Genomic DNA, 23,896 nt, shown 5'->3' with positions numbered 1-23,896 from the left:
TTACAGCTTGTCGAAACCTTCAGTCACAATCATTCCCTTCGGTAGCCTTATGCATGGAAATTCTAGGTCTTATGACTGCTGCATCGGACGCGATCCCCTTTGCTCGTTTTCACATGCGACCTCTTCAGCTCTGTATGCTGAACCAATGGTGCAGGGATTACACGAAGATATCTCAATTAATATCTTTAAAACCGATTGTTCGACACTCTCTAACGTGGTGGACAGATCACCATCGTTTAATTCAGGGGGCTTCTTTTGTTCTTCCGACCTGGACTGTAATTTCGACAGATGCAAGTCTCACAGGTTGGGGAGCTGTGTGGGGATCTCTGACGGCACAAGGAGTTTGGGAATCTCAGGAGGTGAGATTACCGATCAATATTTTGGAACTCCGTGCAATTTTCAGAGCTCTTCAGTTTTGGCCTCTTCTGAAGAGAGAATCGTTCATTTGTTTTCAGACAGACAATGTCACAACTGTGGCATACATCAATCATCAAGGAGGGACTCACAGTCCTCTGGCTATGAAAGAAGTATCTCGAATTTTGGTTTGGGCGGAATCCAGCTCCTGTCTAATCTCTGCGGTTCATATCCCAGGTGTAGACAATTGGGAAGCGGATTATCTCAGTCGCCAAACGTTGCATCCGGGCGAATGGTCTCTTCACCCAGAGGTATTTCTTCAGATTGTTCAATTGTGGGGGCTCCCAGAGATAGATCTGATGGCCTCTCATCTAAACAAGAAACTTCCCAGGTATCTGTCCAGATCCCGGGATCCTCAGGCAGAGGCAGTGGATGCATTATCACTTCCTTGGAAGTATCATCCTGCCTATATCTTTCCGCCTCTAGTTCTTCTTCCAAGAGTAATCTCCAAGATTCTGAGGGAATGCTCGTTTGTTCTTCTAATAGCTCCGGCATGGCCTCACAGGTTTTGGTATGCGGATCTTGTCCGGATGGCATCTTGCCAGCCATGGACTCTTCCGTTAAGACCAGACCTTCTGTCACAAGGTCCTTTTTTCCATCCGGATCTGAAATCCTTAAATTTAAAGGTATGGAGATTGAACGCTTGATTCTTGGTCATAGAGGTTTCTCTGACTCCGTGATTAATACTATGTTACAGGCTCGTAAATCTGTATCTCGAGAGATATATTATAGAGTCTGGAAGACTTATATTTCTTGGTGTCTTTCTCATCATTTTTCTTGGCATTCTTTTAGAATACCGAGAATTTTACAATTTCTTCAGGATGGTTTGGATAAGGGTTTGTCCGCAAGTTCTTTGAAAGGACAAATCTCTGCTCTTTCTGTTCTTTTTCACAGAAAGATTGCTATTCTTCCTGATATTCATTGTTTTGTACAAGCTTTGGTTCGTATAAAACCTGTCATTAAGTCAATTTCTCCTCCTTGGAGTTTGAATTTGGTTCTGGGAGCTCTTCAAGCTCCTCCGTTTGAACCTATGCATTCATTGGACATTAAATTACTTTCTTGAAAAGTTTTGTTCCTTTTGGCCATCTCTTCTGCTAGAAGAGTTTCTGAATTATCTGCTCTTTCGTGTGAGTCTCCTTTTCTGATTTTTCATCAGGATAAGGCGGTGTTGCGAACTTCTTTTCAATTTTTACCTAAAGTTGTGAATTCCAACAACATTAGTAGAGAAATTGTGGTTCCTTCATTATGTCCTAATCCTAAGAATTCTAAGGAGAAATCATTGCATTCTTTGGATGTTGTTAGAGCTTTGAAATATTATGTTGAAGCTACGAAATCTTTCCGTAAGACTTCTAGTCTATTTGTTATCTTTTCCGGTTCTAGGAAAGGCCAGAAAGCTTCTGCCATTTCTTTGGCATCTTGGTTGAAATCTTTAATTCATCTTGCCTATGTTGAGTCGGGTAAAACTCCGCCTCAAAGAATTACAGCTCATTCTACTAGGTCAGTATCTACTTCCTGGGCGTTTAGGAATGAAGCTTCGGTTGACCAGATCTGCAAAGCAGCAACTTGGTCTTCTTTGCATACTTTTACTAAATTCTACCATTTTGATGTATTTTCTTCTTCTGAAGCAGTTTTTGGTAGAAAAGTTCTTCAGGCAGCGGTTTCAGTTTGAATCTTCTGCTTATGTTTTTTGTTAAACTTTATTTTGGGTGTGGATTATTTTCAGCAGGAATTGGCTGTCTTTATTTTATCCCTCCCTCTCTAGTGACTCTTGTGTGGAAAGATCCACATCTTGGGTAGTCATTATCCCATACGTCACTAGCTCATGGACTCTTGTTAATTACATGAAAGAAAACATAATTTATGTAAGAACTTACCTGATAAATTCATTTCTTTCATATTAACAAGAGTCCATGAGGCCCACCCTTTTTTGTGGTGGTTATGATTTTTTTGTATAAAGCACAATTATTCCAATTCCTTATTTTATATGCTTCGCACTTTTTCTTATCACCCCACTTCTTGGCTATTCGTTAAACTGATTTGTGGGTGTGGTGAGGGGTGTATTTATAGGCATTTTAAGGTTTGGGAAACTTTGCCCCTCCTGGTAGGAATGTATATCCCATACGTCACTAGCTCATGGACTCTTGTTAATATGAAAGAAATGAATTTATCAGGTAAGTTCTTACATAAATTATGTTTTTCTGGCTAGCTGTTGTCTTCTCTAGAACTCAAGGTGATGTTGCTAACTGCTATGCACTTATTTTTGTTCATTTATTACTGTATGTAGCATTATTTTATTTATGGTATAAAACAAAAACAATCACCGAGATTACGAGTTTTGCGTTAGCCTTAAAAAGCAGCGTTGAGAGGTCCCAACGCTGCTTTTTACCTAACGCTGGTATTACAAGTCTCACAGGTAGAGGCTCACCACTCACTTTTCTTCCGCGACTCGAGGCTACCGCAAATCCCCTTACGTCAATTGCGTATCCTATCTTTTTAATGGGATTTGCCTAATGCTGGTATTACAAGTCTTGGAAAAAGTGAGCGGTACACCCTCTCCTGTCAAGACTTCGACCACATTTAAAAGTCAGTAGTTAAGAGTTTTATGGGCTAAAGCCGGAACATAAAACTCTTAACTAAAGTGCTCAAAAGTACACCCATAAACTACCTATTAACCCCTAAACCGAGGCCCCCCCACATCGCAAACACTATAATAAAAATTTTTAACCCCTAATCTGCCGACCGGACATCGCCGCCACCCACATTATACCTATGAACCCCTAATCTGCTGCCCCTAACATCGCCGACACCTACATTATATTTATTAACCAGTAATCTGCTGCCCCCAACGTCGCCACCACCTACCTACAATTATTAACCCCTAATCTGCCGACCGGACATCGCTGCTACTTTAATAAATATATTAACCCCTAAACCTCCGCAATACCGCCTCGCAAACACTAGTTACATTTTATTAACCCCTAATCTGCCCCCCGAACGTCGCCGACACCTACCTACATTTATTAACCCCTAATCTTCCTACCCTAACGTCGCCGCTACTATAATAATCTTATTAACCCCTAAACCTAAGTCTAACCCTAAGCCTAACCCCCCCTAACTTAAATATAATTTAAATTAAACGAAATTAATTTACGACGTTGAGCTCGCATTCTATTGGCTGTTCTATTGGCGACCTCAATCCTATTGGCTGATTGCATCAGCCAATAGGATTTTTCCTACCTTAAATCCGATTGGCTGATAGAATCCTATCAGCCAATCGTAATTCAAGGGACACCATCTTGGATGACGTCATTTAAAGGAACCTTCATTCATCGTTAGGACGTCGTTTGAAGAGGATGGCTCCACGTCGGCTGGATAGAAGATGGCTCCGCTCTGCTCCGGAAGGATGAAGATAGAAGATGCAGCTTGGATGAAGCCTTCTGCCATCTGGAGGACCTCTTCTGCCCTGATCGGATGAAGACTTCTGTCGTATGGAGGACCACTTGTGCCCAGCTGGGTGAAGACGGCTCAAGGTAGGGTGATCTTCAGGGGGTTAGAGTTAGGTTTTTTTAAGGGGGGATTGGGTGGGTTTTTGGAGTAGGGGTGTGTGGGTGGTGGGTTTTAATGTTGGGGGGTATTGTATTTTTCTTTTACAGGTAAAAGAGCTGATTACTTTGGGGCAATGCCCCGCAAAAGGCCCTTTTTGAGGGCTATTTGTAATTTAGTATAGGGTAGAGAAATTTTATTATTTTGGGGGCTTTTTTATTTTATTAAGGGGATTAGATTAGGTGTAATTAGTTTAAAATTATTGTAATTCTTTTTTTATTTACTGTAATTTAGTTGTTTTTTTTTGTACTTTAGTTTATTGAATTTAATTGTAATTAATTTAGGTAGTTTAGGTAATGTATTTAATGATAGTGTAGGTGTAATTGTAACTTAGGTTAGGATTTATTTTACAGGTAATTTTGTACTTATTTTTGCTAGGTAGTTATTAAATAGTTAATAACTATTTAATAACTATTGTACCTAGTTAAAATAAATACAAAGTTGCCTGTAAAATAAAAATAAACCCTAAGCTAGCTACAATGTAACTATTAGTTATATTGTAGCTATCTTATGGTTTATTTTATAGGTAAGTACAGGTGGCCCTCGTTTTACAACGGTTCAATTTACACCGTTTCAGAATACCAACCTTTTCTTTCATGTAATTAGCAAGAGTCCATGAGCTAGTGACATATGGGATATACATTCCTACCAGGAGGGGCAAAGTTTCCCAAACCTTAAAATGCCTATAAATACACCCCTCATCACACCCACAATTCAGTTTTACAAACTTTGCCTCCCGTGGAGGTGGTGAAGTAAGTTTGTGCTAGATTCTACGTTGATATGCGCTTCGCAGCAGGCTGGAGCCCGGTTTTCCTCTCAGAGTGCAGTGAATGTCAGAGGGATGTGAAGAGAGTATTGCCTATTTGAATTCAATGGTCTCCTTCTACGGGATCTATTTCATAGTTTCTCTGTTATTGGTCGTAGAGATTCATCTCTTACCTCCCTTTTCAGATCGACGATATACTCTTATATACCATTACCTCTACTGATTCTCGTTTCAGTACTGGTTTGGCTGTCTACTATATGTAGATGAGTGTCTTAGGGTAAGTAAGTCTTATTTTATTATGACACTCTAAGCTATGGTTGGGCACTTTATATGTAAAGTTCTAAATATATGTCTTTAAACTTATATTTGCCATGATTCAGGATAATCAGTATTCCTTCTTTCAGACTGTCAGTTTTATTATTTGGGAAAATGCATATGAATAAAATATTTTTTCTTACCTTAAAGAAATTTTCTATTTGACTTTTTTCCTTGCGGGCTGTTAGGCTCGCGGGGGCAGAAAATGCTTCAATTTATTGCGTCATTCTTGGCACAAACTTTTTTGGCGCAAAATTTTGACATTTCCGGCGCCATAGTTGACGCCGGAATTTTACACGTGGTTGCGTCATTTTTGACGCATGTGTGTTACAGACGTTTTTTTGCACCAAAAAGTGTGGGCGTCATACTTGGCGCCAAAAAATGTGGGCGTCATACTTGGCGCCAAAAATGTGGGCGCCATACTTGGCGCCACTTTTTTTCACATTATTTAAGTCTCACTTTTTTGTTGCTTCTGGTTGCTAGAGGCTTGTTTGTTTTGCATTTTTCCCCATTCCTGAAACTGTCATTTAAGGAATTTGATAATTTTGCTTTATATGTTGTTTTTTTCTATTACATATTGCAAGATTTTCCATAAATTATTCCTGGATCAGAACATACTGAGAGATTCCTGTTGACTAAGAAGTCCTACCAAAGGTAAGTTCATTTTTTTAAATGTTATGAATCTTTATCTTTAGCTATGGTTTGTAATAAGTTATCATGATAAACTTTTACATGCAGAATCCATTAGTATTTATGCTTTATGTATTGCTTTTCTTTTTACATCTTATGTACAAGATTTAGAAAATTTATAAGAATATTTTTCTGATTCTAGGTTAAGGCTTTGTCTGACTTTGCGCCTTCTATTAAAAAAATTTTAGGTCTTTTTCAAACTTCTTTTTGATGAAGTTTCAAATGACCAACAACATACTGAATTATCCTTCTCTGATGATGTTTTTTCTCTTTCAGAACTTTTCTTCATCAGATATTGACACTAACAAATCTACTTTTTTATTTTTTATTAGAGTACATTTGTTTTTGTTGAAAAGGTGTTGATTATTTTGGATATTGAGGAAAGTAGTTCTTTTTCAAAACTAGCTAACTTTTTATTTCTGCTTATTTTATCTTCTGTGTCTTCAGAGGTTTTTTTCCATTCCTTCATACTAGGGAATGGAATAGGCTACAATTTTCTTCAAAGGTTTTAAATTATTTTCTTTGCCAGCAGTTAAATTCAATTTTGAGGGTTCTCCAATTTAATGGGGCTATCTTTACTCCTGCTAAATTATGCTATTGTTTCTATAGCAAAATAGTATTTATTTTCTTTTTAAATGGTTGTATCCTATTTAAGGAAATTTTTTTATTTTCAGGTACTTTTCTTGGACCTGTAATTTATTTGGATGATGTTGCTTTTGCTCCATTTTTTCTGTTTACTTTAAAGATCAAGTATCAGATTATGTATTATTTAGCATTGTTAAGGGACAAAGTGTACTGCTCATTTGAGGTTCAGACTGGGTGCTGTTGCATTTGTCTTGTTGTCTTGCATTTTTGTTTATGCAAGTCTGGTGTGTTCTGGTCCCTTAACTGGATTAAAATGCTAATAATTTTATTTGTTTCTTCATTTTTATTGAATATTTTCACAAATGAGGTTTAATCTATGTCTTTAGCTGTTTTTAGCTAGAAGAAATTTTGTGATTTCTAAAAAATCCTTGTTTCTTTTTTTCCAAGATAATCAATTATTTGACTCATATTGGATTCAATTCTTAACTGTTACTCTGGGCTTCAAGATTTTTAAGTTCTTAGATTAAAACTTTAAGCTTATTTTAGTTTGGTTGTTCTTACTAAAGAACAAAATTCTAAATTCTTACCCAAGTAACATGATTTTATTTAGAAGTTTTTTTGGTTCTATTCGGTCCAAAATTCTTAGATTTTGGGTACAAAATAAAATTTGAAGTAAAACCGTCTGTGAGAAGTCTTTTTCTCTCTATTATATTCCAGCTATTCCAGTAAGGCTAACACTTTCCTTAATGTGTTTCAGTCCCATATATTTTGGGTAATGTTGAAGTGCGGTTGATCACCTGTTGAGGATCAAGCACTGCTCAGATCTGGAATCTTCTGGGGTATTTATTCCAGTTCCATTTTTAGGATCTGGGTTTTGGGGTTTTATTCAAACTATTCATTGTTCCAAAGATAGAAAATCTTTTTATTATATAAATGTACCATCTTTTAGATTGGTATTTATATGGTCTATTCTGACTTTTTTTGGTCAGTGATAGCATTATTTGTTTTCATTAGATACAATAGATGCATATCTTCATTTCTGTTTTCATTCAGATTTTTTTTTTTTCTGAGACTACGGAATCTCATATGATTCAATTTTGTTTTTTCAAGATATGGTTAGAGGATCTTTTTATCAAAAGCTCTTGATTCCTCACACAAGGGTCACCTTTTTTAGGTTTCCAGATAGATTGTGTCACTGTCTTTGTCTCTAACAGATAAGTGATTTTTTTTTTTTCTTATTGGGTTCCGTCTTTCGGTACCTTCAGTCTCTATTATTTCCTTCAGTTGCTATATATGCATGGAAATTTAGGTCCTATTGCTGCAGCATTGGATTCATTTTCCTTTGCTCATTTTCATAGAAAACCTTTCCAGTTTTTTATGATGCATAATGGTGCAGGGATTCTAGGATTTCACTTTTTAAATCTTCGAATTCTATGTTTATCTATCTTTGATTCGGTGGTTAAGATCACCATCATTTAGTTCTACTGGTCTCTTCGATTCTTTCAACCTGGACCATGATCTCTATAGATGCAAGTCTTTTCGGTTGGGAGGCTGTCTGAGGTTCTCTGTCAGCACAAGGGGTTTGGAAATCTCAGGAGGCGAGATTACCATTTGATATTTTGGAACTCCGTGCATTCCCAGAGTTCTTCAGTTGGTTTCTTTTGAAGAAGAGACGTTTATTGTTTTTTCAGACATTGGGGGGTAGTTATCAAGCCGTCTACTTTTCTGGCTTCGCCGGCCCAATACATCAGCCTAAGCTCGCCTACCTTTGCCGCCGCGGACCTTGAATACGTTCGCCTAAGTTATCAAATAAAGCTGTCAAAAAGCCGCGGGGCGATGAGCAGCGGACTGTGACAGTTATCACTCATCCGATCTCGCTGCCCTTCGGCTTTTTCCCAGCTTTATTGCTAGCCTGTCACTAAGCACTCACACTAAACTACACTGTTCTACCCCCTATACCGGCGCCCCCGGAGCCCCCCGCAACTAAATAAAGTTACTAACCCCTAAACCGCCGCTCCTAGACCCCGCCGCAACTCTTATAAATGTATTAACCCCTAAACCGCCGCTCCTAGACCCCGCCGCAACTCTTATAAATGTATTAACCCCTAAACCGCCGCTCCTAGACCCCGCCGCAAGTCTTATAAATGTATTAACCCCTAAACCGCCGCTCCCGGACACCGCTGCCACCTACAGTATACCTAGTAACCCCTATCCTGCCCCCCCTACACCGTCGCCACCTATAATAAATTTATTAACCCCTAATCTGCCCCCCCTACACCGTCGCCACCTATAATAAATGTATTAACCCCTATCCTGCCCCCCACTACGCCGCCGCCACTGTAATAAAATTATTAACCCCTAAACCTAAGTCTAACCCTAACGCCCCCCTAACTTAAATATTAATTAAATAAATCTAAATAAATTAACTCTTATTAACTAAATGAATCCTATTTAAAACTAAATACTTACCTTTAAAATAAACCCTAATATAGCTACAATATAAATAATAATTATATTCTAGCTATCTTAGGATTTATATTTATTTTACAGGTAACTTTCAATTTATTTTAACCATGTACAATAACTATTAAATAGTTATTAACTATTTAATAGCTTACCTAGCTAAAATAAAGAGAAATGTACCTGTGAAATAAATCCTAACCTAAGTTACAATTACACCTAACACTACACTATACTTTAATAAATTATTCCTATTTAAAAATAAATACTTACCTGTAAAATAAACCCTAAGATAGCTACAATGTAATTAATAATTATATTATAGCTATCTTAGGATTTATATTTATTTTACAGGTAACTTTGTATTTATTTTAGCTAGTTAGAATAGTTATTAAATAGTTATTAACTATTTAATAACTACCTAGCTAAAAGAAATACAAAATTACCTGTAAAATAAATCCTAACTTAAGTTACAATTAAACCTAATACTACACTATCATTAAATTAACTAAATAAACTACCTACAAATAACTACAATTAAATACAATTACATAAACTAACTAAAGTACAAAAAATAAAAAAAGCTAAGTTACAAAAAATAAAAAAATAAGTTACAAACATGTTAAAAATATTACCACAATTTTAAGCTACTTACACCTAATCTAAGCCCCCTAATAAAATAACAAACCCCCCCAAAATAAAAAAAATCCCTACCCTATTCTAAATTAAATAAATTTCAAAGCTCTTTTACCTTACCAGCCCTTAAAAGGGCCATTTGTGGGGGCATGCCCCAAAAAGTTCAGCTCTTTTGCCTGTAAAAGAAAAATACAACCCCCCCAACATTAAAACCCACCACCCACATACCCCTAATCTAACCCAAACCCCCCTTACAAAAACCTAAAACTAATCCCCTGAAGATCATCCTACCTTTAGTCGTCTTCACTCAGCCGAGCCACCGATGGAACTGAAGAGGACATCCGGAGTGGAAGAAGTTAATCCTCCAAGCGGCGCTGAAGAAATCTTCCATCCGATGAAGTCATCATCCAGGCGGCGCTGAAGAAGTCTTCGATCCGGCCGATGTCATCTTCAAAGAGGCGCTGAAGAGGTCTTCTATCCGGGCGAAGTCATCTTCCAAGCCGGGTCTTGAATCTTCCTTCCGCTGACGCGGAACCACCTTCTTCCCCGACGGACTACGACGAATGACGGCTCCTTTAAGGGACGTCATCCAAGATGGCGTCCCCTCAATTCCGATTGGCTGATAGGATTCTATCAGCCAATCGGAATTAAGGTAGGAATATTCTGATTGGCTGATGGAATCAGCCAATCAGATTTAGCTCGCATTCTATTGGCTGATCGGAACAGCCAATAGAATGCAAGCTCAATCTGATTGGCTGATTCCATCAGCCAATCAGATTTTTCCTACCTTAATTCCGATTGGCTGATAGAATCCTATCAGCCAATCGGAATTGAGGGGACGCCATCTTGGATGACGTCCCTTAAAGGAGCCGTCATTCGTTGTAGTCCGTCGGGGAAGAAGGTGGTTCCGCGTCGGCGGAAGGAAGATTCAAGACCCGGCTTGGAAGATGACTTCGCCCGGATAGAAGACCTCTTCAGCGCCTCTTTGAAGATGACATCGGCCGGATCGAAGACTTCTTCAGCGCCGCCTGGATGATGACTTCATCGGATGGAAGATTTCTTCAGCGCCGCTTGGAGGATTAACTTCTTCCGCTCCGGATGTCCTCTTCAGTTCCATCGGTGGCTTGGCTGAGTGAAGACGACTCAAGGTAGGATGATCTTCAGGGGATTAGTGTTAGGTTTTTGTAAGGGGGGTTTGGGTTAGATTAGGGGTATGTGGGTGGTGGGTTTTAATGTTGGGGGGGGGTTGTATTTTTCTTTTACAGGCAAAAGAGCTGAACTTTTTGGGGCATGCCCCCACAAATGGCCCTTTTAAGGGCTGGTAAGGTAAAAGAGCTTTGAAATTTATTTAATTTAGAATAGGGTAGGGATTTTTTTAATTTTGGGGGGGTTTGTTATTTTATTAGGGGGCTTAGATTAGGTGTAAGTAGCTTAAAATTGTTGTAAGATTTTTAACATGTTTGTAACTTATTTTTTTATTTTTTGTAACTTAGCTTTTTTTATTTTTTGTACTTTAGTTAGTTTATGTAATTGTATTTAATTGTAGTTATTTGTATGTAGTTTATTTAGTTAATTTAATGATAGTGTAGTATTAATTTTAATTGTAACTTAGGTTAGGATTTATTTTACAGGTAATTTTGTATTTCTTTTAGCTAGGTAGTTATTAAATAGTTAATAACTATTTAATAACTATTCTAACTAGCTAAAATAAATACAAAGTTACCTGTAAAATAAATATAAATCCTAAGATAGCTATAATATAATTATTAATTACATTGTAGCTATCTTAGGGTTTATTTTACAGGTAAGTATTTATTTTTAAATAGGAATAATTTATTAAAGTATAGTGTAGTGTTAGGTGTAATTGTAACTTAGGTTAGGATTTATTTCACAGGTACATTTCTCTTTATTTTAGCTAGGTAAGCTATTAAATAGTTAATAACTATTTAATAGTTATTGTACATGGTTAAAATAAATTGAAAGTTACCTGTAAAATAAATATAAATCCTAAGATAGCTAGAATATAATTATTATTTATATTGTAGCTATATTAGGGTTTATTTTAAAGGTAAGTATTTAGTTTTAAATAGGATTCATTTAGTTAATAAGAGTTAATTTATTTAGATTTATTTAATTAATATTTAAGTTAGGGGGGCGTTAGGGTTAGGGTTAGACTTAGGTTTAGGGGTTAATAATTTTATTACAGTGGCGGCGGCGTAGTGGGGGGCAGGATAGGGGTTAATAAATTTATTATAGGCGGCGACGGTGTAGGAGGGGCAGATTAGGGGTTAATAAATTTGTTATAGGTGGCGACGGTGTAGGGGGGGCAGGATAGGGGTTAATACATTTAATATAGGTTGCGGCGGGTTCAGGGAGCGGCGGTTTAGGGGTTAATATGTATAGAGTAGCTTGCGGTGTGCTCCGGGAGCGGCGGTTTAGGGGGTAATAACTTTATTTAGTTGCGGCGGTGTAGGGGGGGTCAGATTAGCGGTGTTTAGACTCGGGGTACATGTTAGGGTGTTAGGTGTAGACATCTCCCATAGGAATCAATGGGATGTCTGTCAGCAGCGAACTTGTACTTTCGCTATGGTCAGACTCCCATTGATTCCTATGGGATCCGCCGCCTCCAGGCGGGCGCTTTGAAAACCAGGTACGCTGGGCCGTAAAAGTGCCGAGCGTACCTGCTAGTTTTTTGATAACTAGCAAAAGTAGTGAGATTGTGCCGCACTTGTGTGCGGAACATCTGGAGTGACGTAAGAATCGATCGGTGTTGAACTGAGTCTGGCGGATCGAAGTTTACGTCACAAAATTCTACTTTTGCCGGTCTCGAGCCTTTGATAACTAAGGCGAATCAGCCGCGCCACAAATACGCTGCGGAATTCCAGCGTATTTGAGGTTGACGGCTTGATAACTAGGCCCCATTATCACATCTGTGGTGTATGTCAATCATCAGGGTGTGACTATCAGTCTTTAGACTGTGACAAAGTATCTCGGATATTTGCTTGGGCTAAATCCAGCTCCTATCTAAACTCTGGGGTCCTTTTCCCAGGTATAGACGTTTGGGAAGCGGATTATCTCTGTTAATCAAGCTTTACATCCGGGAGAATGGTCTTTACCCAGATATGTTTTTCAATTTTTCAGATGTGATGGCTTCCAGAAATAGATCTGTTGGCCTCTCGTCTTAACAAGGAATTTCCCAGGGGCCTATTTCAGGTCCGGGGATCCTCAGGCGGAAGTAGCATATGCATTGACACTTCCTTGGAATTATCATTCTGTCTATATCTTCTGCCTCTAGTTCTTCAAAAATTCTAATGGAGCGTTTGTTTGTACTGCTGGTGGTTCCAGCATGGCCTCACAGGTTTTGGTATGCGGATCTCATTCGGATGGCCAGTTGCCAACCTTGGACATTTCCGTTAAGACCAGACCTTTTATCTCAAGGCCCATTTTTCCATCAGAATCTCAAATCATTTAATTTGAAGATATGGAGATTGAACGTTTGATTCTTAGTCATAGAGGTTTCTCTGACTCAGTGATTAATACTATGTTACAGGTTTGTAAATCTGTCTCTAGAAAGATTTATTATCGAGTTTGGAAGACTTTCATTTCTTGGTGTTCTTCTCATAAATTCTTTTGGCATTCTTTTAGAATTCCTAGAATTTTACAATTTTTCAGGATGGTTTTGTCTGCAAGTTATTTGAAAGGACAAATCTCTACTCTTTGTTTTTTTTCACAGAAAGATTGCTATTCATTCTGATATTCATTGTTTTGTACAGGCTTTGGTTTGTATCAAGCCTGTCATTAAGTCAATATCTCCTTCTTGGAGTCTCAATTTGGTACTGAGGGCTTTACAGGCTCCTCCGTTTGAACCTTTGCGTTCTCTGGACATTAAACATTTCTTTCTTGGAAAGTATTGTTCCTTTTGGTTATCTCTTCTGCTAGAAGAGTTTCTGAGTTTTCTGCTCTTTCTTGTGGATCTCCTTTTCTGATTTTTCATCAGGGTAAGGCAATGTTCCTTCCTGTTATTCATTATTTTGTTCAGGTTTTGGTTCTTATCAAACCTGTTATTAAGCCAATTTATCCTCCTTGGAGTTTTAATTTGGTTCTAAGGCTTTACAGGCTCTTCTATTTGAGCATATGTTTTCTCTAGACATTATTTACTTTCATGGAAAGTATTGTTCTTTTTAGACATCTCTTCAGCTAGAACAATTTTTAATTATCTGTTCTTTCTTGTGAGTCTCCTTTTTCTGATTTTTTCATCGGGATAAGGTGGTTTCTGCTATCCTCATTTCAATTTTTACCTAAAGTTGTGATTTCTATCAACATTAGGGAGGAATTATTGTCTTTAACTAAGACTTCTTTGGTAAGATTCTTACATTCTTTGGATATGGTAAGAGTTTTGAAATCTTATGTTGAAGCTATTCAGATTTCAGATAGTCTTCTAGTCTATTTGTTATCTTTTCTGGTGTTAGGAAGGTCAAAAGGCTTCTGCCATTTATTTGGCATCTTGCTTAAACTTTTGATTCATCATGCTTATTTGGAGTCGGGTGGATTCCCGCCTCGGAGGATTATGGCTCATTCTACTAGTTAAGTTTCTACTTCCTGGGCTTTTTTAAAAATGAAGCTTCTGTTGATCAGATTTGCAAAGCAATGACTTGGTCTTCTTTGCATACTTTTACAGTATATTAGGGGTTCATAGGGATAATGTAGGTGGCAGCGGTGTCCGGAGCGGCAGGTTAGGGGTTAAATATATAATGTAGGTGGCGACGATGTCGGGGCAGCAGATTAGGGGTTAATAAGTGTAAGATTAGGGGTGTTTAGACTCGGGGTTCATGTTAGGGTGTTAGGTGTAGACATATTTTTTATTTTCCCATAGGAAACAATGGGGCTGCGTTAGGAGCTGGATGCTGCTTTTTTGCAGGTGTTAGGTTTTTTTCCAGCCAGCTCAGCCCCATTGTTTCCTATGGGGAAATCGTGCACAAGCACGTTTAGCCAGCTTACCACTACCATAAGCAACGCTGGTATTGAGGTGAGATGTGGAGCTAAATTTTGCTTTACGCTCACCTTTTTGCGGCTAACGCCAGGTTTAAAAAAACCTGTAATACCTGCGTTGTCTTAAGGTAGCATTAGAAAAAAAAGCCTTGTTAGAAACGCACCCCTGTTAACGCCAAACTCGTAATCTCGCCGAATATTTAAAAAATTACTGCACAATAAGGGGTTTCACATTGGCTAAACTTATGCAAAGAAAGGGTTGGGTTAGTGGGTGTGGTGTGGGTGGGGTAGTGGGTGGGTTCAAAAGTGGTGAGTAACATTTTGGGCTGGCTAGTAGCTTAGGGCTCAACATTTTGGGCCCTGATATATATATATATATATATATATATATATATATATGTGTGCATAAATATATATATATATACCTGTATATATATATATATATATATATATATATATATATATATACACTGTGTATATATTGTTACATATATATATTATGATCACCTGATAGCAACCTGTGGATCTGATACCTCATCCTGTCACATGTGTTCTTGGTCTATCTTGCCTTTAGAAGACTGGGGTTCCCCAGAAGACTCCTCAGCTTAAAGGGACAGTCTACTCCAGAATTTGTATTGTTTAACCCCTTAATGACCAGCAACGTACCCTGATCTTGCTATGGGGATTGTTTTCTCAATAGCACGGTCTATTTTAGGAAGCTTGCAGGAGGGAGGGAGGGTCTGTTATTAGTAGACAAGCCCTTAATGACCATTAATTTGTCATTAAGGGGTTAAAAAGTTAGATAATTCCTTTGGGGCTGAGCCAACTGCCAGCCGAGATGGACGTGTAGCTCAGAGCTCCAGAGGCACAGAGGGTCACATCGACTGTTCCTGGGGGCTTGTATCTATAAAACTTTGACCTCAGCAAACCTCACAATACGGTCACATCACTGCATAGGATTGAAGCCGTTCGGATGCGCTGAACTCTTAATCTAAGGCAGTTACAACCGCGGGCGCACTATAGACCAGCGCCATCTTTAATAGCTGCGCCATAGCTTTCAGGCCCACTGATGCCCCTCAGACGAAACATTTAACCTGGGCCGCCTATCAATATTGCTGATATGACCGCAGTGCCAAATATAGCAAGCGGCAAGGGTTAGCCTGCACCACAAGCATGATGGCTGATAAGGGACTAATGGTAATGTGACTCCAAGCAATGATATCTATCACACGGTAGATATGTAAAGGCTGGGCATACCACCACACAGGGCAGCATATTTCTTTCATGTAATTAGCAAGAGTCCATGAGCTAGTGACGTATGGGATATACATTCCTACCAGGAGGGGCAAAGTTTCCCAAACCTCAAAATGCCTATAAATACACCCCTCACCACACCCACAAATCAGTTTTACAAACTTTGCCTCCTATGGAGGTGGTGAAGTAAGTTTGTGCTAGATTCTACGTTGATATGCGCTCCGCAGCAGGTTGGAGCCCGGTTTTCCTCTCAGCGTGCAGTGAATGTCAGAGGGATGTGAGGAGAGTATTGCCTATTTGAATTCAATGATCTCCTTCTACGGGGTCTATTTCATAGGTTCTCTGTTATCGGTCGTAGAGATTCATCTCTTACCTCCCTTTTCAGATCGACGATATACTCTTATATATACCATTACCTCTGCTGATTCTCGTTTCAGTACTGGTTTGGCTTTCTACAAACATGTAGATGAGTGTCCTGGGGTAAGTAAATCTTATTTTCTGTGACACTCTAAGCTATGGTTGGGCACTTTGTTTATAAAGTTCTAAATATATGTATTCAAACATTTATTTGCCTTGACTCAGAATGTTCAACTTTCCTTATTTTCAGACAGTCAGTTTCATATTTGGGATAATGCATTTGATTTAATCATTTTTTCTTACCTTCAAAAAATTTGACTCTTCCCTGTGGGCTGTTAGGCTCGCGGGGGCTGAAAATGCTTCATTTTATTGCATCATTCTTGGCGCGGACTTTTTTGGCGCAAAAAATTTGTTTCCGTTTCCGGCGTCATACGTGTCGCCGGAAGTTGCGTCATTTTTTTGACGTTATTTTGCGCCAAAAATGTCGGCGTTCCGGATGTGGCGTCATTTTGGCGCCAAAAAGCATTTAGGCGCCAAATAATGTGGGCGTCTTATTGGCGCGAAAAATATGGGCGTCGCTTTTGTCTCCACATTATTTAAGTCTCATTTTTCATTGCTTCTGGTTGCTAGAAGCTTGTTCTTTGGCATTTTTTCCCATTCCTGAAACTGTCATTTAAGGAATTTGATCAATTTTGCTTTATATATATGTTGTTTTTTCTCTTACATATTGCAAGATGTCTCACATTGCATCTGAGTCAGAAGATACTACAGGAAAATCGCTGTCTAGTGCTGGATCTACCAAAGCTAAGTGTATCTGCTGTAAACTTTTGGTAGCTATTCCTCCAGCTGTTGTTTGTATTGATTGTCATGACAAACTTGTTAAAGCAGATAATATTTCCTTTAGTAAAGTACCATTGCCTGTTGCAGTTCCTTCAACATCTAAGGTGCAGAATGTTCCTGATAATATAAGAGATTTTGTTTCTGAATCCATAAAGAAGGCTATGTCTGTTATTTCTCCTTCTAGTAAACGTAAAAAATCTTTTAAAACTTCTCTCCCTACAGATGAATTTTTAAATAAACATCATCATTCTGATTCTGATGACTCTTCTGGTTCAGAGGATTCTGTCTCAGAGGTTGATGCTGATAAATCTTCATATTTATTTAAAATGGAATTTATTCGTTCTTTACTTAAAGAAGTACTAATTGCTTTAGAAATAGAGGATTCTGGTCCTCTTGATACTAATTCTAAACGTTTGGATAAGGTATTTAAAGCTCCTGTGGTTATTCCAGAAGTTTTTCCTGTTCCTAATGCTATTTCTGCAGTAATTTCCAAAGAATGGGATAAATTGGGTAATTCATTTACTCCTTCTAAACGTTTTAAGCGATTATATCCTGTGCCGTCTGACAGATTAGAATTTTGGGACAAAATCCCTAAAGTTGATGGGGCTATTATTTCTACCCTTGCTAAACGTACTACTATTCCTACGTCAGATGGTACTTCGTTTAAGGATCCTTTAGATAGGAAAATTGAATCCTTTCTAAGAAAAGCTTATCTGTGTTCAGGTAATCTTCTTAGACCTGCTATATCTTTGGCTGATGTTGCTGCAGCTTCAACTTTCTGGTTGGAAACTTTAGCGCAACAAGTAACACATCATGATTCTCATGATATTATTATTCTTCTACAGCATGCTAATAATTTTATCTGTGATGCCATTTTTGATATTATCAGAGTTGATGTCAGGTTTATGTCTCTAGCTATTTTAGCTAGAAGAGCTTTATGGCTTAAAACTTGGAATGCTGATATGGCTTCTAAATCAACTTTACTTTCCATTTCTTTCCAGGGTAACAAATTATTTGGTTCTCAGTTGGATTCCATTATTTCAACTGTTACTGGTGGGAAAGGAACTTTTTTACCACAGGATAAAAAATCTAAAGGTAAAAGCAGGGCTAATAATCGTTTTCGTTCCTTTCGTTTCAACAAAGAACAAAAGCCTGATCCTTCATCCTCAGGAGCAGTTTCAGTTTGGAAACCATCTCCAGTCTGGAATAAATCCAAGCCAGCTAGAAAGGCAAAGCCTGCTTCTAAGTCCACATGAAGGTGCGGCCCTCATTCCAGCTCAGCTGGTAGGGGGCAGGTTACGTTTTTTCAAGGAAATTTGGATCAATTCTGTTCACAATCTTTGGATTCAGAGCATTGTTTCAGAAGGGTACAGAATTGGTTTCAAGATGAGACCTCCTGCAAAGAGATTTTTTCTTTCCCGTGTCCCAGTAAATCCAGTAAAAGCTCAAGCATTTCTGAAATGTGTTTCAGATCTAGAGTTGACTGGAGTAATTATGCCAGTTCCAGTTCCGGAACAGGGGATGGGGTTTTATTCAAATCTCTTCATTGTACCAAAGAAGGAGAATTCCTTCAGACCAGTTCTGGATCTAAAAATATTGAATCGTTATGTAAGAATTCCAACGTTCAAGATGGTAACTGTAAGGACTATCTTGCCTTTTGTTCAGCAAGGGAATTATATGTCCACAATAGATTTACAGGATGCATATCTGCATATTCCGATTCATCCAGATCATTATCAGTTCCTGAGATTCTCTTTTCTGGACAAGCATTACCAGTTTGTGGCTCTGCCGTTTGGCCTAGCTACAGCTCCAAGAATTTTTACAAAGGTTCTCGGTGCCCTTCTGTCTGTAATCAGAGAACAGGGTATTGTGGTATTTCCTTATTTGGACGATATCTTGGTACTTGCTCAGTCTTTACATTTAGCAGAATCTCATACGAATCGACTTGTGTTGTTTCTTCAAGATCATGGTTGGAGGATCAATTTACCAAAAAGTTCTTTGATTCTTCAGACAAGGGTAACCTTTCTGGGTTTCCAGATGGATTCAGTGTCCATGACTCTGTCTTTAACAGACAAGAGACGTCTAAAATTGATTGCAGCTTGTCGAAACCTTCAGTCACAATCATTCCCTTCGGTAGCCTTATGCATGGAAATTCTAGGTCTTATGACTGCTGCATCGGACGCGATCCCCTTTGCTCGTTTTCACATGCGACCTCTTCAGCTCTGTATGCTGAAGCAATGGTGCAAGGATTACACGAAGATATCTCAATTAATATCTTTAAAACCGATTGTTCGACACTCTCTAACATGGTGGACAGATCACCATCGTTTAATTCAGGGGGCTTCTTTTGTGCTTCCGACCTGGACTGTAATTTCAACAGATGCAAGTCTCACAGGTTGGGGAGCTGTGTGGGGATCTCTGACGGCACAAGGAGTTTGGGAATCTCAGGAGGTGAGATTACCGATCAATATTTTGGAACTCCGTGCAATTTTCAGAGCTCTTCAGTTTTGGCCTCTTCTGAAGAGAGAATCGTTCATTTGTTTTCAGACAGACAATGTCACAACTGTGGCATACATCAATCATCAAGGAGGGACTCACAGTCCTCTGGCTATGAAAGAAGTATCTCGAATTTTGGTTTGGGCGGAATCCAGCTCCTGTCTAATCTCTGCGGTTCATATCCCAGGTATAGACAATTGGGAAGCGGATTATCTCAGTCGCCAAACGTTGCATCCGGGCGAATGGTCTCTTCACCCAGAGGTATTTCTTCAGATTGTTCAAATGTGGGAACTTCCAGAAATAGATCTGATGGCGTCCCATCTAAACAAGAAACTTCCCAGGTATCTGTCCAGATCCCGGGATCCTCAGGCGGAGGCAGTGGATGCATTATCACTTCCTTGGAAGTATCATCCTGCCTATATCTTTCCGCCTCTAGTTCTTCTTCCAAGAGTAATCTCCAAGATTCTGAAGGAATGCTCGTTTGTTCTGCTGGTAGCTCCGGCATGGCCTCACAGGTTTTGGTATGCGGATCTTGTCCGGATGGCCTCTTGCCAACAGTGGACTCTTCCGTTAAGACCAGACCTTCTGTCACAAGGTCCTTTTTTCCATCAGGATCTGAAATCCTTAAATTTAAAGGTATGGAGATTTAACGCTTGATTCTTGGTCAAAGAGGTTTCTCTGACTCTGTGATTAATACTATGTTACAGGCTCGTAAATCTGTATCTCGAGAGATATATTATAGAGTCTGGAAGACTTATATTTCTTGGTGTCTTTCTCATCATTTTTCTTGGCATTCTTTTAGAATACCGAGAATTTTACAGTTTCTTCAGAATGGTTTAGATAAGGGTTTGTCCGCAAGTTCTTTGAAAGGACAAATCTCTGCTCTTTCTGTTCATTTTCACAGAAAGATTGCTATTCTTCCTGATATTCATTGTTTTGTACAAGCTTTGGTTCGTATAAAACCTGTTATTAAGTCAATTTCTCCTCCTTGGAGTTTGAATTTTGTTCTGGGAGCTCTTCAAGCTCCTCCGTTTGAACCTATGCATTCATTGGACATTAAATTACTTTCTTGGAAAGTTTTGTTCCTTTTGGCCATCTCTTCTGCCAGAAGAGTTTCTGAATTATCTGCTCTTTCTTGTGAGTCTCCTTTTCTGATTTTTCATCAGGATAAGGCGGTGTTGCGAACTTCTTTTGAATTTTTTACCTAAAGTTGTGAATTCCAACAACATTAGTAGAGAAATTGTGGTTCCTTCATTATGTCCTAATCCTAAGAATTCTAAGGAGAAATCGTTGCATTCTTTGGATGTTGTTAGAGCTTTGAAATATTATGTTGAAGCTACGAAATCTTTCCGTAAGACTTCTAGTTTATTTGTTATCTTTTCCAGTTCTAGGAAAGGCCAGAAAGCTTCTGTCTTTTCTTTGGCATTTTGGTTGAAATCTTTAATTCATCTTGCCTATGTTGAGTCGGGTAAAACTCCGCCTCAAAGAATTACAGCTCATTCTACTAGGTCAGTTTCTACTTCCTGGGCGTTTAGGAATGAAGCTTCGGTTGACCAGATTTGCAAAGCAGCAACTTGGTCCTCTTTGCATACTTTTACTAAATTCTACCATTTTGATGTATTTTCTTCTTCTGAAGCAGTTTTTGGTAGAAAAGTACTTCAGGCAGCGGTTTCAGTTTGAATCTTCTGCTTATGTTTTTCGTTAAACTTTATTTTTTGGTGTGGATTATTTTCAGCAGGAATTGGCTGTCTTTATTTTATCCCTCCCTCTCTAGTGACTCTTGTGTGGAAAGATCCACATCTTGGGTAGTCATTATCCCATACGTCACTAGCTCATGGACTCTTGCTAATTACATGAAAGAAAACATAATTTATGTAAGAACTTACCTGATAAATTCATTTCTTTCATATTAGCAAGAGTCCATGAGGCCCGCCCTTTTTTTGTGGTGGTTATGATTTTTGTATAAAGCACAATTATTCCAATTCCTTATTTTATATGCTTTCGCACTTTTTTATCACCCCACTTCTTGGCTATTCGTTAAACTGAATTGTGGGTGTGGTGAGGGGTGTATTTATAGGCATTTTGAGGTTTGGGAAACTTTGCCCCTCCTGGTAGGAATGTATATCCCATACGTCACTAGCTCATGGACTCTTGCTAATATGAAAGAAATGAATTTATCAGGTAAGTTCTTACATAAATTATGTTTTTTTAAGCAGGTTCACCATATACATACCTGTAGCCACCCTTCTGCCTGCCTCACTGTGTGTGGGGAAATAGGATGAACTAGCTGACACACAGATAATGTAACAGGCACTGCCCTTGCAATTACCACATCAGTATATGGGTAACATAGAATGACTGGATAACATCAATGACTATAACTACTACAGAGAAAGCAGGCTATTTTCACCACCGCTCTCTGCAGACATATGTATTTATTTATTTCTCTGTACAGAACTTTTAACCAAGTTGGACAGATCATAATCAGCCAAGTTGGACAGATCAGATAAAAATAATAGCAGCAACCAACCTCTATCCAACAATATGAAGGACTTTTTCAGACCCCTAGAGCCATCAGACTCTCCTATACAGGACTCTCAAGACCCCCTTAGTGCATCAGAGGAATTTGTCCCAACAACAACAGAGGAATGTAAACTGCTCACTAGAGTAGATATCAGTTCATTACTTACTAAGGACAGCTTTGCTAAGTTACTGACTCAAGTCAGGCAATTAATTAAAGATGGCCTATCTGAGATAAAGAAGGACTTAAATGACCTAAGAAATAGGGCGGAATACCTTGAGGAAAGTGCTGACCTTATTAATGAATAGAATGAGGTCTTATCACGACAGCTCTACCAACGGAGTGTCACCATCACGAACCTACAGAACTACATTGAAGATCTCGACAACAGAGGGAGAAGGCAAAACCTCCGCAAACAGGGTACAGACCAGGAGTTACTCCTAGAAAGAGCCTACAGAGCTCTCTGTCCTCCTCCTAAGGAGTCGGAACCACCCAGGGATGTAATCCTGAAATTCCACAATTTCAGAGACAAGGAGAAGAGCCTAAAAGCCGCCAGAAAGAATAGCCCGCTTGACTTTGAAGCAACTACCCTTTAAATTTTTGCAGACCTCAGCCCAGTCATCTTGGCCAGAAGGAGAGAAGTCAAACTTCTAACTTCCCACCTGCAAACTTTGAAGATACCCTATAGATGCGGATTCCCCTTCTGCTTGAGTGTCGTCAGAGGTTATCAAACCTTCACATATAAATCTCAGGATGACCTGGAAGACTTCTGTTCACAGCTTTATCTAAAACTCCCCTCACCTCCCAGAATACAAGAAGTGATCAAGGACAACTCAGGCAAAGATCTGCCGACAGGAAAACCTCGGAGACAGGGGTAGACGAAAGTCACCAGAAAGAGGAATAGATCTCAACATGATCCAGCTTTGAGTTCCCAGACTCTTGAGAAATCACATCAGCGACATTAGTAAATCGGCCCCTGAGAGTCCCTTAGAAGAGCACATGGCTTCATTGCCTACTCCGTAATGGCCAGGAAAATAGAAATGAACTAGCTATCTAAAGTTGTGTTGAATATATTTTGACCATTCTAATTATCTAGCATTAGGTCCAAGACACTACCCATGCTGGCCCTATACTTCCCATACCTTAGTAGTTATGTTATCTAGTGAATATCCATTTTAGTTCAATTTTATCACCAGTCATGTACACTTTTACATGGTTATATCTTTATGCCAGGCCCCTGTCTTGGCTCCTATAGTTTACCCCCTTAACGGACCGGGAATTTCAGACTAAAACTTCCCCATAAGACCAGAGTATTTTTAGCATTTTTGCTATAACTTTTGCTATAACTACATTTAAACAGAAATAGAGCCCGTTTTATATTTACCTATCAAAACTATATAATTTTTTTAGTAGACAACCCAAAGTATTGATCTAGGCCCATTTTGGTATATTTCATGCCACCATTTCACTGCCAAATGCGATCAAATAAAAAAAATAGTTAACTTTTTCACAAACTTTAGGTTTTATTTTGAAATTATTTACAAGCACCTTTAGCCCATTTTGGTATATTTCATGCCACCAGTTCACTGCCAAATGCGATCAAATAAAAAAAAAATTGTTAACTTTTTCACAAACTTTAGGTTTTATATTGAAATTATTTACAAGCAGCTTGTGCAATTATGGCACAAATTATGGCACAAATGGTTGTAAATGCTTCTCTGGGATCCCCTTTGTTCAGAAATAGCAGACATATATGGCTTTGGCATTGCTTTTTGGTAATTAGAAGGCTGCTAAATGCAGCTGCGCACCACACTTGTATTAATTTTAGCTTTAGTGTAGAGATCAGCCTCCCACCTGACACATTGCACCCCCTGATCCCTCCCTGATCCCTCTCAAACAGCTCTCTTCCCTCCCCCACCCCCCAATGGTCACCCCATCTTAAGTACTGGCAAAAACTCTGCCAGTATGAA

The sequence above is a fragment of the Bombina bombina genome, chromosome 1, assembly GCF_027579735.1.
Source record: "Bombina bombina isolate aBomBom1 chromosome 1, aBomBom1.pri, whole genome shotgun sequence".
In the NCBI taxonomy this organism is placed as follows: Eukaryota; Metazoa; Chordata; class Amphibia; order Anura; family Bombinatoridae; genus Bombina; species Bombina bombina.
The sequence above is the reverse complement of the archived record's forward strand: the minus strand, read 5'-3'. Positions refer to the sequence as shown.